The 19,108-nt window shown below is 40.0% G+C and overlaps 1 pseudogene; it reads right to left on the bottom strand.

Moving 5' to 3' along the window:
• LOC117078920 overlaps nt 1-18,251 on the bottom strand; it is a 48,745-nt pseudogene extending 30,494 nt beyond the window's left edge.
• Between the last annotated feature and the right edge of the window lie 857 nt (nt 18,252-19,108).

Below are 19,108 nucleotides of genomic sequence, written 5' to 3'. Positions count from 1 at the left end.
ACTATATATATTTTTTTCTCTCTCTTCTCTCTCTCTCTCTCTCCATACACACACACACACACACACACACACACAGATACACACAACAACGAAAACTTTGTCTCCACAACCCCTTATCTTAACCCAGATAGGTCTTTCTATTGAATTCAGGTCTTTAGCTAATAACTCTTCGAACAAATTGCCAATTAGAAAATTCTAGAATTCATCTTTGACCTGGAAGTCCCCACTTCAAATTGTCCCCCCTTTCCAGACCAAACCAGTATACATCTTGAATGCAGCGATCAAGTCTTATGTCTCCCTAAAATGTATAAAATCAAGTTGTAGCCTGACCACCATGGACACATGTTCTTAGGATCTCCTAGGGCTGTGTCATGAGTCATGGCCCTCATATTTGGCTCAGAATATACCTTTTCAAATGTTTTATAGTCTTTCTTTACACCAGGTGCAGGATGCAAGCTCCTGGTGAATCTAGCATTCTAGGGTCTGAAAGGTGGCAGCCCTCTTCCCATAGCTCCACCAGGCAGTTCCCTGATGGGGACTCTGTATAGGGCCTCTAAGTCCAAAGTTCCCCTCTGCACTTCCCTAGTAGAGATTCCTTGTAAGGGCACTGCCCCTGCAGCAGTCTTCTGCCTGGACTTCCAGGCTTTTCCGTACATCCTCTGAAATCTAGGTAGAGGTCTCAAGCCTTCTTCACTTTTGCATTCTGAGAACCTACAGGCTTAACATCATGTAGAAGCCTCCAAGGTTTACAGCTTGTGCCCTCTGGGGTCATGGCCAGAACTGTATCTGGGGCCCTTTGACCGAAAGCTGGAGCTGGAGCAGCCTGGATGCAGAGAGCAATGTCCCAAGGATGGACAGGGCAGCAGGGCCCTGGGCCTAACCTATAAAACCGTTCTTTCCTCCTAGACCTCTAGGTCTGTGATGGAAGAGCCTGCCTCACAGAGCTCTGAAATGCCCTTTGAGGCCCTTCCCCCCATTGTCTTGGTTATTAGCACTTGACTCCTTTTTAGTCAGGATAATATCTCTATCAAGTGGCTGCTCCAGAGCCTCCTTGAGTTCCTCTCCATATAGTGCTTTTTCTTTGTCTGCCACATGGCCAGGCTGCACGTTTTCCAGACTTTTATGCTCTGCTTCCTCTTTAAATGTTAACTTCCAACTTTAAATATTTTCTTTGCTACCACATCTGAATGAAGGTTTTTTAGAAGCAGCCAGAACACATCTCAAAAGCACTGCTGCTTAGAAATTTTTTTTTCACCAGATACCCTAAGTCACCACTCTTAAGTTCATACTTCCACAGAGCCCTAAGGCATGGACACAATAAAGCCAAGTTCTCTGCTAAGGTGTGACAAGGGTGACTTTTGCTCCAGTTCCCAATAAGCTCCTAATTTCCATCTGAGACCTCATCAACCTGGACTTCACTGTTCATATTGCTATCAGCATTTTGGTCACAATTATTTAACCGGTCTCTAAGAAATTCCAAACTTTCTCTCATCTTCTTGCCTTCTTTTAGGCCCTCCAAACTTTTCGAACCTCTGCCTGTTACCCAGTCCAAAGTCACTTCCACATTTTGAGATATCTTTATAGCAATATCCCACTCCTGGTACCAATTTTCTGTATTAGGCCATTCTTTACATTGCTTAAAGAAATACCTGAGACTGGGTGATTTATAAAGAAAAGAGATTTAATTGATTCATGCTTCCGCAGGCTGTACAGGAAGCATGGCACCTGCATCTGCTCAGCTCCTGGGGAGGCCTCAACAAGATTTACTGATGACCAAAGGTGAAGTGGGAGCAGACACATCACATGGAGAGAGTGGGAGCGAGCGAGCGAGAGAGAGAGAGAGAGAAGGAAGTTGCCACACGGCCAGATCTCATGAGAACTTGCTCACTGCCATGAGGATAGCCCAAGTGGGTGGTGCTAAATCATTCATGAGAAACCTAACCCCATGATCCAGCCACCTCCTACTGGGCCCCACCTCCAACGTAGGGGGTTATAATCCAACATGAGATCTAGAGGGTGACTTGTTTTTCTAAGACCACCAGAGCGGGCACAAAAGAACCAGCGACTAGACAAGTGTAGGAGCAAAACTTCAAGTTTATTTTGGTCACCTAAGGTGTGGGGAAGAGGTCTGCCGGCCTCCGGCAAAGAAGGCCGACAGAGTCCCCCCGTGGGGCTCTCGGACGGCGTTCCTGGAGTCCTGACATCCCTACAGGAGTGAAGGACTGAGGAAGGCCGCGCGTGGCGTCCCTCCGGAGCGGCTTTCCTAGGAATGGGAGGGCAATAGGCGGGGCACGGGCGTGTCGGGGGCGTTCCACAGGTGCGACCAGGTAAATCTTGGTCTCTTTGGATTGACATCACCTGGCGCATGCCTAGTTGGTCTGCACCTTCCCGGGTCGCCGGCTGCATTTTCGCACGCGCGGGAAAAGTTGGGGGGGGCGGGGATGAAGAACCCGGAAGTGCACCATCTTGTCTCCGTTCATCCAAACATTCCAACCTTTTATTGGTAATAGTGATAAGGGGCTCCGTGGTCTGTCTGGCTACTTCCTGCTGTTAAGGGGCGTCGTTAAGGTCGGGGCCCATGGTTGGCATTTGGACGTACGGATGAAGAATAAATAAGGCACAGTATTAGTATAGGAATGAGGAATGGAAGCATTTGTTGGAATAGGGGCAAAACCCAGAAGGAAGGTCCCAGCAAGGTTGAGGAGTATGAGATAGTTAAGAAAATTTAGTAAGTTTGAGGCGAGTGGGGAAAGCCAAACTGATTTCCACTGATTGCTTTCGGTAGGGACCCTTTTTAGCTGGGAATGAGGAACGAGTGTGCAGAGTAGTTGTTGGCCAGGCAGCAATTAAGGAGTGGAGTTTTTGTGGAGTGGATGGCTTTCCACTTACTCCTACTACAGAGATATTGGATGGAAGGCTAGGTCCAGAGAAGGACGGCAAAACAGAATAGGTAGCCTCGCTGTTGATTAAAAATTGATTGTCTTACCCGCTACCAGGAGAGTTACCCGCGGCTCAGCGAGGGTGATGGGGGTCCCCAAGTCTCGGCACCTTCAGTTGTAGTTGTCGTCCAGATGTAGGAGCTGGAAGGAGCTCCCAGGATCCTGGGAAAGGGGGTCACGTGGAGACGCAGCACCTGTTCTCAGGGTGGGGCAATCAGACTTCCAGTGTCCTCCCTGCTGGCAAGCAGGGCAGGGGGCTGCTGGTGGACGAGGGTTAGGACATTCACTGGCCCAATGTCCTGATGCCTTGCACTTATAGCAAGGCTGCGTTGGGGCTCGGGGACCTTGCGGACACCTGTTGGCATAGTGTTTTGCCTTGCCGCACTTACAGCAGGCTCCTTTCGTAGCCTTGGAGTCTGCGGAGTGTGTACTCTCTGGCCTGGGGTTACGACTGGGCTGTAAAGCCGCTGCTAGGAGCTGTAACTTCTGTTCAAGGCGAGCTTGCCGTCTCCTCTCTGGAGTTATAGACCTTAAAGGCTAATTTAACCAGGTCTTGTATTGGTGCCTGTGGACCATCCTCTACCTTTTGAAGTTTCTTACGAATGTCAGGAGCTGATTGAGAAATGAAATAAGACGCCAAAATGGTGGCCCCTGTGGGGGAGGCCGGATCCAACCGGGTATATTGGGTTAGAACCTCAGTCAGTTTAGGGTAGAGGTTAGGATAACCTGGAGGTTATGCCAAGTTAAGTCATAGGCCTGACAAAGGTATCTAAATTCCTTTATGTATATGGTAGGATTAGCTGAAAAATCACCTAAACGCTTCTCAATTTTGGAAAGATCGGCCAATGAAAAAGGGACATGTACTCTGACTACCCCCTCCGCCCCAGCCACCTCTCGCAAAGGCGCTAACACTGTAGGAGGGTGTGGGCAGAGATAGGGGACTCAAGACAGCCAGTTGGGGGCCTGGAAGGAGGCATGGGACCGAGTGGATTACTAGTAGATAAGGAGGAGGAAGGAGGAGTCTGGGCAGGAAGGGAGGGGTTGGAGAGAGCGGGGAGAGAAAGAGGAGTATAGGGCAGATCCGGACGAGAGCGTAAGGCCCAAAGGCCTTGTATGTAATTAATTTCAGACCACTTGCCTAGCCACTGGCAGAAATTGCTGAGGTCGATCACGCCACAGTGGAAAGGAAAATTAACCGCTTCCTTCTAAGGTCTTGTTCAAGCTGTAAGGTTTTTAAATTGGCTAGGAGGCACCCTAAGGGGGGTGCTCTTTGGAAATTTGGACTGGGGGGTTTCCCGTTTGTTTCCTCTTTACCGACACAATGGACACAATGGAAATGGAAATGGATCCCTGCCTGGCTTCAAAGCATCCTTTGGAACCAGCAGAGACAGACTGGAGGCTCATGGAGCCAAAGTGGAGATTACCTTCAGGAGGACGTCTCGGTCCTGAACGGGTCTCCCGAGCCACTTGGTGGCTCCAAATGGACCTCGGACCTGCACAGGATTTCTGGCCGAGGGAGGTAAAGAGGAGACAAGGGCACTTACCCCAGAGAGGCCGGTGGTCTTTGGAAATTTGGACCGGGGGTTTCCCGTTTGTTTCCTCTTTACTTACACAATGGACACAATGGAAATGGAAATGGATCCCTGCCTGGCTTCAAAGCATCCTTTGGAACCAGCAGAGACAGACTGGAGGCTCATGGAGCCAAAGTGGAGATTACCTTCAGGCGGACATCTCTGTCCTGAACGGGTCTCCTGAGCCACATGGTAGCTCCCGAGCCACTTGGTGGCTCCAAATGGACCTGGGACCTGCACAGGATTTTGGCCGAGGGAGGTAAAGAGGAGACAAGGGCACTTACCCCAGAGAGGCCGTGAGAGTGAGGGAAGCGGGTCTCAGGTCCTGGTCCGTCTGCGGTGTGGAACCAGGAGGAGGAGGAGGCTCCCCAGACCCTGGGGGCCCTGAGGAGGGGTCTCCTCCCGGGTTCGGCACCAACTGACTTGTTTTTCTAAGACCACCAGAGCGGGCACAAAAGAACCAGCGACTAGACAAGTGTAGGAGCAAAACTTCAAGTTTATTTTGGTCACCTAAGGTGTGGGGAAGAGGTCTGTCGGCCTCCGGCAAAGAAGGCCGACAGAGTCCCCCCGTGGGGCTCTCGGAGGGCGTTCCTGGAGTCCTGACATCCCTACAGGAGTGAAGGACTGAGGAAGGCCGCGCATGGCGACCCTCCGGAGCGGCTTTTCTAGGAGTGGGAGGGCAATAGGCGGGGCATGGGCGTGTCGGGGGGGGGGCGTTCCACAGGTGCGACGAGGTAAATCTTGGTCTCTTCGGATTGACATCACCTGGCCATGCCTAGCGCGGGAAAAGTTGGCGGGGGGGTGGGGGGGGATGAAGAACCCGGAAGTGCACCATCTTGTCTCCGTTCATCCAAACAGAGGGGACAACATTCAAACTGTATCACTCCTTTCTCTACCTTTTGTTCTATCCCAGCCCTCAACAGAGTAAATGACACCAACGCACATCATCTAATAGGAAAGAGCAATCTAGTTTAATGAGTCCACTGATTCAAACGCTAATCTCATCCAGAAATGCTGTCGCAGCCACACTGAGAAATAATGTTTCATCTGGGCACCCTTTGGCATAGCCAAGTTGACACACAGAATTAACCATCAGAATACCGCAGAAAGCATTAAGGTGAAAGTCAAACTGTGCTGAAGACTAAATGCAGTCTACAAAGAGGTTTGCTTGAACAACATAAACTTTTAAAAACGTAAATTAGTGTCAACTTTTAAAAATTTGAAGATTTGATATATGAACTCAGATTTCCAGATTTCTTCTTCTTTTTTTTTTTTTTTTTTTCCTGAGATGGAGTCTCGCTCTGTCACCCAGGCTAGAGTGCAGTGGTGTGATCTTGGCTCACTGCAACCTCTGTCTCCCGGGTTCAAGCAATTCTCTTCTTCAGCCACCCAGGTAGCTGGGATTACAGGCACCTGCCACCACACCCGGCTTATTTTTGAATTTTCAGTAGAGATAGGGTTTCACCATCTTGGCCAGGCTGGTCTTAAATTCCTGACCAGTGTTATTCTTATGATAGCGGTCACTGGAAGTGAATGGTAGCTGACCCATTTAGAAGGTGCTTTCCCTCTCCTTTGTGTAGGCGTTTGAATTTGTGATACTGAATAAAGGGATCTGAGAATACTGACTCTTAGATTGCATATATTAAGGTGGAACTTCTGGGACAAACGTGTGGAATATAGAGGTTGGCTCAGTTCTAGCCTCTCTGATTGGGTATAATTTATGCAAAGGACAACTGTTGGGAATATATATCTGCAATAGATTTATTATGGATACTCTGAGAGTAACTTAGGAATTGGCGGTTTTTTCCAAAGAAAGAGTACTGGATATCCTGGGACAGGTTTGCTTTCAATATTTGTGCAGCTCAGAGTAGGAGTACAAATAAAGGCCCATGTACTATAGGTTTAAATATTTTGAAGTTGTAAATATAAACTGACAAACTATTAATCAAAATAAAGTTCTATATTCCATTGAAAGATGCACCTAAATAACATTAAACGCCAGGGTGTTTGTTCATTTGTTTGTCTGTTTTTGAGACGGGGTATTGCTCTGTCACTCAGGTTGGAACACTGTGTCACAATCATGGCTCACTGCAGCCTGGACCTCCCAAAACTCAAGGGATCCTCCAGCTTAGCCTCCCAAGTAGCTGGGACTACAGGCCCACGACATCATGCCAGGCTAATGTTTTGTATTTTTGGTACAGAGGAGGGGTCTCACTTTGTTCCCCAGGCTGGTCTCAAACTCCGGGACTCAAGCTATCTTTTCACTTAGCCCTTCCAAAATGCTGGGATTACAGGCAGGAGCCACTGCACTTGGCCTAAGGCCAGTTTTAAATGTAAAATTCTCAGACATCTTGGAATTCCAGACCAGAACAATGTAGCATGAATGTTAGCCTCAGGATACTTCCCTACAGATCATCGACATCTCTTCCTGTCCTATCTTTATCGTCTGCCAGTCAAGCCTTTTGAGGAAGGAGCTGATGAAGAATCCAGCACAGGCCCTGGAAGTAGGCTATGTGTCATTGAAGCATAATATTCTTTGGTACATAAGGCAAAGCCTAGAAGCGTATTATGAATACTAGGAGGGTACATCCCCTTGGTTGCAAGGACCCCTTGTACCACTTGAAGGCATGCAACCACGAAATAACCAGACGGGAGTCATTTCCAGTAGCGATCAGTAAACTATAGCCTGGAGGCCAAATCTAGCCCACAACTGGTTTTTATATATCCTTTGAGATAAGAGTGGTTTTTTGTTTTTTGTTTTGAGACGGAGTCTTGCTCTGTCGCCAGGCTGGAGTGCAGTGGCGCGATCTTGGCTCACTGCAACCTCCTCCTCCCGGGTTCAAGCAATTCTCCTGCCTCAGCCTCCCAAGTAGTTGGGACTACAGGCATGCGCTACCACGCCCAGCTAATTTTTGTATTTTTAGTAAAGACGGGGTTTCACCCTGTTGGCCAGGATATTCTCGAACTCCTGACCTCAAATGATCTGCCCGCCTCAGCCTCCCAAAGTGCTGGGATTACAGGTGTGAGCCTTTGTGACCAGTCAAGAATGGTTTTACATTTTTAAAGAGTTGTAAAAATAAACTAACAAACAACAAAACAAAACAGAATAAACAAAAAACAATGAAGAATAGGTAACAGAGATCCCAAGTGGCCCACAAAGCCCAAAATATGTATTATCTTGTCCTTCACAGAAAAAAATTTCCCTAACGCTATATTAAGACTCATGTGAAGCTTCCCTCTTACTTGAATCTAGGGACAATGTATCCTAGGATAACCCAGATACTTCTAAAACTATCACCAAGCCAATTCACAGTCTATTTGTCTTCTCCAAAATCCCTCAATGATCCCGCATCCTGTCTTTTAATCACACCTTGCGTGAACTCTTACAAACCAAAGAGGTTCTTGATGCGGTTAGGGGTAGAAACTATAAAGTAACATGTATCATCATCAACCACTGTGCTAAATTTTTATTTATCCTATTATCCTATTCAATGCTCTTGGGCCATCTTCAATCAAGAGTAGAAACCTAAATCGTACAAATAATCCTAGTAAGACTGAAGATAATGAAAAAGACTAATATTTCTTGTTTTTGCTGAAATTAGTACCATCATCAACATCATCATTTTAGTTTAATTCAGTGATGCTGATGAAAAAGCGAATCAATCATTTTAAGAATACAGTTTCAGTTAAGTGCAAAAATGACTCTTCTTCCTTCTCGCAGCAAAGGAGTGGAGGCTTTTAGCTGAATCTCAGCAAGCTGGGAGTTCAATAGCCTAGAGACCTGGGTGATTACATCCCACAGTTGCTTTTCCTCTGTGTCTCTCTAAGGAGAGAGACAGATGGTGTGTCAGGTGAAAGCAGATCCTGTGGAGATGAATATCTCTGACACTGGCTCAGAGGCAGTTTTATATGAGGTCAGCGGCCTTGAATGGAATCAAATGCTTACATTAAAAGAGAAGGCAGAAGGGAGTTGCCACATCCTGAGCTGCAGCATCTTACCTCACAGCCTGGCTGAGGTACTGCGATCTGCCATTTCCTCACACCACATAAAGCAGTGCGTTCCCAGAGGAAAATAGGCTCTCCTTTCTCAAGGAAAGAGGTGTCATTTTAAGTCCCTGAACTGAGCTAAGAACAAAGAAACCTCAGAGAAAGTCACTCATGACCTTTGAGGTTGATCTAATTTTCTTATTCACAGCAATAAAACGGCTTTTTTTTTTTTATATAAGCAAAGGCAAAAGCCCCATTGTAATTGAACGGGTCAAAAGAGTAGGAGGTTGATTTTTACAGGCTTTCTTCAATAAGAAATCGCTTTATCTATTGATAATGTAGAAAACCTTGCTGCAATCTAGTAGAGAATAGGCTGTAAAATTACAAAATTGGAAAACTACAGCGAGTAATATAGTAAAGGCACAAGTACCCACACCCAGGTGGGATAAGGTTTTGTCATAATTGCTTCAGATCTTTTTAATATATAAAATAAATTAAATATTACTTTCAAGTTGAATTCTATTTTTTGCCTACCTTTTCCCATAGCTTCATTAAACCTGTACATCTGATAAATTACATTAATAGATTCATAATGCTGAATTACTGTTTTAGAATAAATGTTATTTGTTCACATTTTTTTTTGAGACAGAGTCTTGCTCTGTCGCCCAGGCTGGAGTGCAGTGGTGCGATCTCCGCTCACTGCAAGCTCCGCCTCCTGGGTTCACGCCATTCTCCTGCCTCAGCCTCCCGAGTAGCTGGGACTACAGGCGCCCGCCACCGTGCCCGGCTAGTTTTTTGTATTTTTTTTTTAGTAGAGACAGGGTTTCACCATGGTCTCGATCTTCTGACCTTGTGATCCGCCCGCCTCGGCCTCATAAAGTGCTCCACTGCGCGAGCCACTGCGCCCACCCGTTTGTTCACATTTTTATGTATGTAGTAGTGTGCTAAATTCTACTTGGTCTTATATTATTTAGAATTTGTGCATCTATGTTTGTTAGTAATGCTGGACTATAATTGTAGCCTTAAGACTGTTTATCACTGATTTAATTTTGTTACTTATTGGTATATTGAGATTTTCTATTTCTTCATTATTCAATCTGAATAAAATTGTATATGTCCAGGGGAAAAAAATGAGTTACATAATTTACCTCTTCTTTCTATTTTCTGAAACAGTTTACATATAAAAGGAATTACCTTTTCCATTTAGATTTGAAGGAATTCACCTACAAAACTGCTAGAGAAATTTTTTTACTGTTAATACAATTTTTTGAAGTTTTCAGTCTGTCAGTATAAAAAAAATCTTGTTTTGTCAATTTTGTCATTTATATATTTTATATTTTGTACCTTATCCAAATTTTTAAATTTATTAGCAAAAATTGTTCATGGTATCTTTCATATATACTCTAAATTAAATTGTATTTAGAATATTTTTCTTCTCATATTCCTTTCAGTATTTATTTGGGATTGATCTCCTTTTCTCAATTATTTTTTTCACATGTCTGTTTTATTAGTTATTCGAATAATCAGCTTTTTACATCTGATAATTTCTTCTCCTTTATTTCTCATTTCATTAATTTCTGATTTTACCATTTTTACATTCTTTCTGTTTGTGCTTTTTTATTTTTTAGCTTTTTGACTTGAAACCTTATCCTATTTGTTTTCTTTCTTTTTTTTTTTTTTGAGACGGAGTCTGGCTCTGTCGCTCAGGCTGGAGTGCAGTGGCCGGATCTCAGCTCACTGCAAGCTCCACCTCCCGGGTTCACGCCATTCTCCTGCCTCAGCCTCCCGAGTAGCTGGGACTACAGGCGCCGCCACCTCGCCCGGCTAGTTTTTTTGTATTTTTTAGTAGAAACGGGGTTTCACCGTGTTAGCCAGGATGGTCTCGATCTCCTGACCTCGTGATCCGCCCGTCTCGGCCTCCCAAAGTGCTGGGATTACAGGCTTGAGCCACCGCGCCCGGCATTCTATTTGTTTATAGTATTTTTCTTAAAACAAAGGCATCACACAGTGTTTATACATACTTCCTTTGTTTAAAACTATCTTATATTTTATATTATGATTATCTCTTTATAAGTTGTTAAATGTTGCTTTGCTTTTAAATAAATTTGTTTTTTAATGTTAATTAATTTCTTATTTACTTACTTGATTTTAATAATTGACTATGTTTTGTGTAATATCAACTCTTGGGAATCTATTGGAATTCCCATTGTGCTCTTAAAGAATGTGGACTCAAGAGAATGTTTTATTTGTGTAAGCTTGAAAATAACTTAGGCCCATTATTGTTTGATGTTAAATACTATATAAGTGCTAGCTCCAACTAATGAAATGCATTATTTATATTACTACAGCCCTACTGTTTTTTTTTTCTGCAAGAGTTATCAATTTCTGAAAGCATTCTGTTAAAATTGTCCTTTGTGACTGTATTAATGTGGAAAACAATATTGATTGATTTCCTGTTGTTAAACATTCCTTTCATTCCTGAAATAAATCCCACTAGGTAATGATTATCTTCTTTATTCATTTTATTCCATTTGCTAATGATTTCTTTAGGATATTTGTTCCTATGTTCATGAGAGAGATTAACCTGTACATTTCCATTCTTCTAATATCATTGCAATAAAATGAGTTTGAAAGCATCCTCTATTTTTTTCTTTGAAATGTATCACGTAGGATTGTTATCACTTTTTTTTATCAGAGCCTGTAGTTTTCTTTGTGTATTTTCTGCAACTTATGAGTGCAGTTTTTACTATCATTTCAATGTCTTTAGGATTTATAGCCATGTTCTCATTTTTATTCAGTAACAAGATTTTTATGTTAAGGCACAAGTTATTTTAAAGTATATAACCTAATTTCAAATTAATTGGGAAATCTTTTCTTATTGATTTATAGTTTAATTCTACTGTTGTCTGAGAATATATTCTATACAATTTTAATGTTTTGAAAGTTTTTTAGACTCGCTTTATGGCACAGCATATACTCCCTTTTTGGTAAAAATTCACGGCATCTGGAAAAAAATGGATTTTCTTCAGTTTCTACAAATGCCAATTTGGTCAAATTAAATCACCATGTTGTTCAAGTCTTTTCTGTTCTTTCAGTTGTTTTTATTTTATTTGCTTGTTCTATTAGTTACTCTGAAAAATGTGTTTAAAGCACCGACTACAAGTGTGTATCTGTCCACAGTGTCAAATTTTCCTTTATATATTTGGAATTTGTGTTTTTAGGTACGTACAAACTTTTACTTTTTTATTGACTTTTCCCTGGGTAGGATTTCTGATATAATGTTAAATAGAAGTGATGATAGCTTCATCCTTACATTCTTTCTTATCTCAAGGGCAAAGTTTTAAATATTTTGCTATTAAATCTGATGTTTGCTGTAGTTATTCTATAAAATATTTTTTGTCAAATTAAGAAAGTTTCCTTCTATTCATAGTTTGCTAAGAGTTTTTTTTTTTTTTATCATGAATGGATGGTAAATTGTATCATATAATTTCTGCATCTATCAAGATTATATCTTTTTTGTACTTCTCTATTAATGTGGTAAAATACATGTTTTTTTAAAATATCATGCTATCCTTGATACCTAGAATAGATTCTACTTTATCATGATGTATGCCTTTTTACAGGCTGTTTAATTTCATTGCTTATAATTTCTTTTGATACTTTATCTATAATCTATATTTTTCTTTTCAGGATCTTGGTCTATAGTCTGTATTTTTCCTTTCTGGTAATATTATTGCCAGTTCTCAAATCAAGAATGTGCTGGCCCATAAATAACAGAGAGGAATTCCCCAGTTTTTAAATTCTTGGAAGAATTTTGTGAGATTGGTTTTCTTTCTTTTTTACATATTTGGGAAAATTCTCCAATGAAGCTATCTGGGACTGGAAATTTTTTTTGTTATTGTTTTTGCTTTGTTTTGTTTGAGGATAGAGTTTCAACAATAAATTACATATCTTTTATAGATATAGAAGTATTCAGGTATATTATTTGTTGTGGTCAAATTTGGCAAGTTGTATTTATCAAGGAATTTGTTTATTGTATCTATACCTTTGTACATAGAAATGTGTTAAATCTTTATGACTGTAAATTTATCTACTTTTTATTTTAATCTTATTAATTTTTGCTTATATATTTTGAAACTCTACTATTGGGTACATTAACATTTAAATTGTTGTAACTTATTGATTAATGTACCCATTGGTCTTATAAAATGTTAGTCATTATCTCTAGTAATGTTTTTGTCTTTAAAAATGTACTTTGTATTGCATTAGTACTGTCACGACAACTTTTTTGGCTAGTCTGTACATGGTATGTCTGTTTTCTTTTTGGAACCTAAGTCCTTGTATTTAAAGTGTTCATTTTGTAAACAGCATATAGCTATTGGGGTTTTTCAATCTACTCTAAAAATGTTGTCTTTTAATAGAAGTATCTAGCCTATTTACATTTAATGTAATTATTGATGTTCACATTTATTTACACAATTACTTTTTGTTCCATTTAACACATTTATGCTCCTTTTTTCTTTCTTGCCTTATTTTTTGATTAATCAAAAAAAATTTATTATTCTATTACTTTCCTCCCAATAAGTGGTTAGTGATATGGTTTGGCTCTGTGTCCCCATCCAAATCTCATCTTGAATTGTAATCCCCACGTGCTGAGGGAGGGTCCTGGTAGGAGGTGATTGGATCATGGAGGCAGTTTCCTCCATGTTGTTCTTGTGACAGTGAGGGAATTCTCATGAGATCTGATGGTTTAAAATTGGCAGTTGCCCTTGCATACACTCTCTCTCTCTCCTGCTGCCATGTAAAACATGGCTTACTTCCCCTTCACCTTCCACCATGATTGTAAGTTTCCTGAGGTTTCTCCAGCCATGTGGAACAGTAAGTTGATTGAATCTCTTTTCTTTATAACTTACCCAGCTTTAGGTAGTATCTTTGTAGCAGTGTGAAAATGGATTCATACAGTTAGTTATATATTTTTCTCATCCTTTTAGTAGTTACACTAGAGATCACTGTGTACATACTTAACTCATTATAGGTTAATACAGTGTATTACTTTTTACTACTTCTCCAGTACTGCTAGAATCCTAGAACATGATAACTTCATTCATCCTTCTCTTGTCTTTTGCGTTACATTTTTTATGAATTTTAACTCTAGGTTTTTGTTTTTATTTTTGTTTTTTGAGAAGGAGTCTCTCTCTTGTCACCCATATTGGAGTGCAGTGGCGCGATCTCGGCTCACTGCAAGCTCCGCCTCCTGGGTTCACGCCATTCTCCTGTCTCAGCCTCCTGAGTAGCTGGGACTACAGGCGCCCTCTACCACGCCCGGCTAATTTTTTGTATTTTTAGTAGAGATGGGGTTTCACCGTGTTAGCCAGGATGGTCTCAATCTCCTGACCTCATGATCCACCCACCTCGGCCTCCCAAAATGCTGGGATTACAGGCGTGAGCACTGCACCCGGCCAACTCTAGGTATTTTTAAATTCCATGCAAAATTACTGTTTTTTTGTAACGTGAATAGTTATTGAAATTTAACCATTTATTTTTTCTTATTATTATTCTTTTTCCTTTCTGTATTTCTATATCCTTGTATTATTTCTTGTAGCGGATACTGCTGGTGACAAATTCTCTTTTTTTCCTCTTACAATATATTTATTTCTCTTTCATTTTGAAGAAAAATTCTGCTGGGTATAGAGTGTAGTAGGTTCCACTGATTTTCCTGAGGCACTTTAAAGTTGTCATATCATTGCCTTCTACATTTCATTCTTTCCATTCAGAGGTCAGTCATGAATCTTTTTGTTGCTTCTTTAAGATTACATTACTCTTTTCCCTGTGTCATTTAAAAATATTTTTTTGAGATTTGTTTTTTTAACAATTTTAACATAATGTGCCTAGTTTTGTGGTTATGGGATTTTTTTCTTTGTATTTTTTTATTTTTTATTATTTATTTGTATTTTTGTATTTTTAAGTTTTGTTTGTAGTCCATACATCTTCTTCAATCTTTGGATTAATGTCTTACTCCAGTTTGGGAAAATTCTTGGCACTATTCATTACCTCTTCATTTTTTTCTCTGTGTTTCAAACAAAAAGTATCTATATCTTTACCTTATTCATATTTTCTTCTATTTTATTTTACATAATGCTGAATATTTTAAGGTCTTTATCTCTTAACTCCAACATCTGCATAACCTATAGAGCTGCTGTTTCCTCCCTCTTGAGTTTTTTGTTTTATGGTCTGTGTCTTGGCATGCCTGTTTTTTACTTTTTACTTTTATTTAAGGTAATGCTACATATTATATACGAAGAAAAGGCAGAATCTCTGCATAATGTCACCTTCCTTCAGAGTAATTTTAATTTTCTTCTAGTTGGCAGATACACTACAAGCAGATCACTATGATCCAATTGGAATTTCACAGCTTCAGGGTTGTCTTTCAAGTTTTTTGATAGTTTGTCTATTCTCAGTTTGCCTTTATGTCTCGAACATAATCCTTCAATCATCCCAACTAGAAGCCTTGAATATATTCCAAGTGGCTTTTTCTCTGGCTGACTCTTAATTCCTATTTTTCTCTCCCTGTCTTAGACAGCTCAACCTGCTGTAACAAAATACCATACACTGGATAGCTTAAGCAACAACACTTATTTTATCAATGTTCTGGGGCCTGGAATCTGAGACCAGAGTGCCAGCATAGTCAGGTTCTGGTGAGGGCTCTCTTTCTGGCTTACAGATGGTCATCTTCTTGCTATGTCTGAAATGGCAGTTCCTTAGTGCTTGCATGTGGACAGCGATTGCTCTCTTTCTTTTCTTATAAAGCTACTAATCTCATCATGAGGGCTCAACCTCATCATCTAATCTCATTCTAACTACCTCTCAAAGGCCCAATCTCCAAATACCATCTTATTGAAGGTTGGCACTGCAACATATACATTTGAGGGAGGTAAAACATTCAGTTGATAACATGCCCAACCCAGTGAGACTGCCAGAATGTCTGCTTAGCATTTTAGTCTTTGAGTAGCTATGTTGTGCTTGGCCTTTTCCCCTATACACTCGAAAGTTAAGTATATCAAATGCTTCAGTGGAAATCATGTGTAGATGTTGGGTTTACTTCTCTAAAGTTTTTTTATTCATTGTCATGATCCTTCACATTATAGCTGCTTTAGTTGCTGCCTGGTGATTTCAACATCTGTGTTGTCTGTTTTATTCAGCTTTTATAGTTATTTTCAGCAGGAGTTTAGTCTGATATAAACTAACCCTTTTAATCTAGAAGCAGTAGTACACTCTTTGTTTTCAAAATTGCATAGGTGAGGAGTACATAAATGCAAGACAGAAATTGTTTCTAGTAATAAGATTATATAATTAGGAGAACTTCTTTTGTGTCCTCTAGGAATTTATAATGCAGATAGCATTGATGTCTCTCTCATTTACTTCTTTTACTTCTGGTTTGCAAATTAATTTTATTAGGGTACTATTTGACCAGCAAAACTCGACTCGCCAAAACTGTACATTTACTCTTTGAATCTATTTTGGTTAATGTCATGTAAATAAAAAAGGGGAGTCAAAAATAAGTTTGTACTAAAATGGCAAAGGATGTCTTTGGTACATTCACCTTATGTAGCTATTATGAAACAAGAAATAATTTGAAAGTAAGTCAGCTATGAGTTCTTGGAAGCAAAAGTCTTGTATTACTTAGTACTTTCCTGTTTCTACAACATTCAAGGTTCTGTACTAAGATAGATGATAGATAGATAGATAGATAGATAGATAGACAGACAGATATTAGATGATAGAATTTAAAGAGAAATATAAAATGGAAGCATAAAAGGAATAATATTTAAATTTCTACTCATTATTCCATCAAGAATGGAAGTTTACAAAATTTTAAAGATAATGTCTTTATTTGCCAATTAATAAGCATATTAATTTTATGTCAAATCACTCAATATATTCACAGAGAGTTTGAACATATATGTCCAATTCAAATATTCAATCTATAAGGAATGGGCCACGATGCTTATTACTGTTTCATGTCACTTTCATGTGTTTACTGTGCTATTTCTCACCAGGTTTCAACAAACTACTGTCACCTACATAGCATTAAGATAATTTCTCATTGAAGATAAGTAGCAACAGGAAAGCTACTTAGCATGTGGCTTGTGGCTTACATAGATTAATCCATTCCCTGTAAGTATTATCTTGTTCTCTTTTTAACAATTGGGAAACGAGGACAAAGATTAACTGTAGAGGAGAAAGAACAGCAGTCATTTAAAGAAGAAATGTGCATGGGTAATCATCCCACTTATAGGATGTACTTCCTAAGCCCAAACTAAACCAAACCATCAAAGCAAAGCAACTAACCAGGTAAATAAATTAAATAACTCAAGTTTAAAAGGTTATACTTGTTTTTAACTCTTGACAGGGAGAAACTGGAAAAAATGTTATTTAAAGATACAGACTACTTCTGCTTTCTAAAGTATGGAAACTGGAACTTTCTGGAGATAATTACCTTACCTGGGGGAAGGAATATGTGAAGAAGGTACTAGAAAGATCAAGTGTCTATTTACTGTTTTGGGGGAAAGATTTTTATCTACAGTATAATAACCCAAATACTGATGCTTTGGGTTAAGAAATTAAAATTCTGGTTAGTAATATAAATAGGATTAATTTTTAATAGATCTTTGTCATTCCAGATTATGTTAGTATGATTTATGCTTCTATGATACTGCTGGATTTTGGTAGATATGCATGCTACTACCTAAACTGTTGCACACAGGAGGTAAGGAAAAGATCTCAGAAAGAATTAGATGGTTGCATAGGCCTGGTCACAATCTCATGCTGGAGAACAACCTTCGATATAGAAATATATTTTGTTCAATTTGACGGAAGGACTGAAGTCTTCCAGATGGTGTTATTCAAGATTGAATGACCTGGACTCTGAAAATTATAATGATGCTGAATAAACATATTTGAGATATATACTGATGATAATTATAAAAATATCCTATGGTCCAAGATATTTTGGATATGAAAAGGCAAAGAGCATATCACTGTGTGTAAAGTTGGAATTGCCTCTCAAGGGAAATGGCATTCCCAAGAAAAATTATCCCAGAAAATACTCAATCCTGAATAAAAATGACTGCAGGAGGTGGGGCTTTGACTGGAGGAGGGGGAACACAATTTTATATCTGGATTCAAGGAATTGGAGCTAGGATTCTGGAGAAGGGAGTATAATTATTGGGTCTTCCCCTGGGGAAAGCAGTCTGAAGCCCATCACAGTCACAGTCCAGAGATTAAACAGCCTGGCAGATCTATGAAAGAGTGAGATCACAGGCAGCTAGACAAGAAGTTGCCTACTAGGGGATCAATGATGAGGATCTTAGGACCATGGTCTCTTTCTAACAGCAGCATATCTATGTTTAAGTTCTCTGTATTATAATTTCCTCCAATTATCATCAAAAATCCTCTAATTCACCTCTTAATAAAAGGGTTTCCATTCATGGTCTGTCTGAAATGGTGCTGAGAGCAGCAACAGCCTAAGCAAAGTTTTCAGGTTAGTAGGAAGCAATGTGCTACTAGAGGGACAGACAACAACCTGGATGGAGTGGCAACAACTTACCACTCCCAAGGAGGTTCCAGAAGTTCTTGACAAGGGTAGGCTTGTTAACCTCAGCTCTTCCGGCATAGAGGTGTCGTGGAGACCCTTGACAGTGACTTTGGTATGAAAGTACAGAGGGACCTCACAGACTGGCGAATCCTCAGACATCGGAAGAACACAACAGAAAAGTTTTCATGGTTAAAATAGCCCACTACAGAGTGAAAATTAAAACTCGATGCTTTTTATTTGTTTGTGAGACTTTTGTGAGTTTTTATCACTATAGAGTCTTTTTTGCAACACTGATCAATTTTCATTTTAAATTAAGAGTGTTTCTCAGATTTACATTCTGATTAGGCTAATGCTGTAGTCAAAGATGCTTCCTCTCTTTGAAATTGTATTTCACTTACTCGACTAATTATGATGAATAGCAAAAGTTATTAGCTGTTAGTCTTTGCACGAGTTGACTTTAACGGACTAATACACACATGTATACTTTTGACTGACTAATACTAATTTTGCATGCTTATTTAAGCCAGTGTTTTTCAAAATTCCAAGAATTTAGGGTTGTATGAAAATAACACAAGGTACACATTAAGAATACAGATTCCTGGGTCATGTCCCCCAAATTCTGATTTAGAAGGGCTAGTCTAGGGCTCAGAAATTTGCAATTCAATATCTCCTTTGTGTTTATTATGTCAATAATGTTTGAGAATCACTGCCAGAGGCTTCTCCATATGTTGTACATTTATCACTTTAAAAATTCCCTTAAAAAGTGAGCTTCTTCACTCACTGTAGACGCTCAGAAGTAAAACACTGGAGGTTTTTTTTTAATGTAAATACAAAATCAAAACCTGATAAAATGCAAGCAGAATCAGATTTTTTACCAGTGCAGTAAAACTACTTGAATTCCTATTGAAATACTGGTTATTGTGAAGTTTTAGCCCCATTTTTATAGCATCGTAATATCACTTGAGATAAAGACTTAAGTAGCTTCTGCCAATCCCCATGCTCCTATCACTGGCTCA

Source organism: Trachypithecus francoisi, unplaced genomic scaffold (assembly GCF_009764315.1).
Source record: "Trachypithecus francoisi isolate TF-2019V2 unplaced genomic scaffold, Tfra_2.0 Lachesis_group0, whole genome shotgun sequence".
Lineage (NCBI taxonomy): Eukaryota > Metazoa > Chordata > Mammalia > Primates > Cercopithecidae > Trachypithecus > Trachypithecus francoisi.
This window is presented reverse-complemented; position numbering and strand designations above follow the sequence as displayed.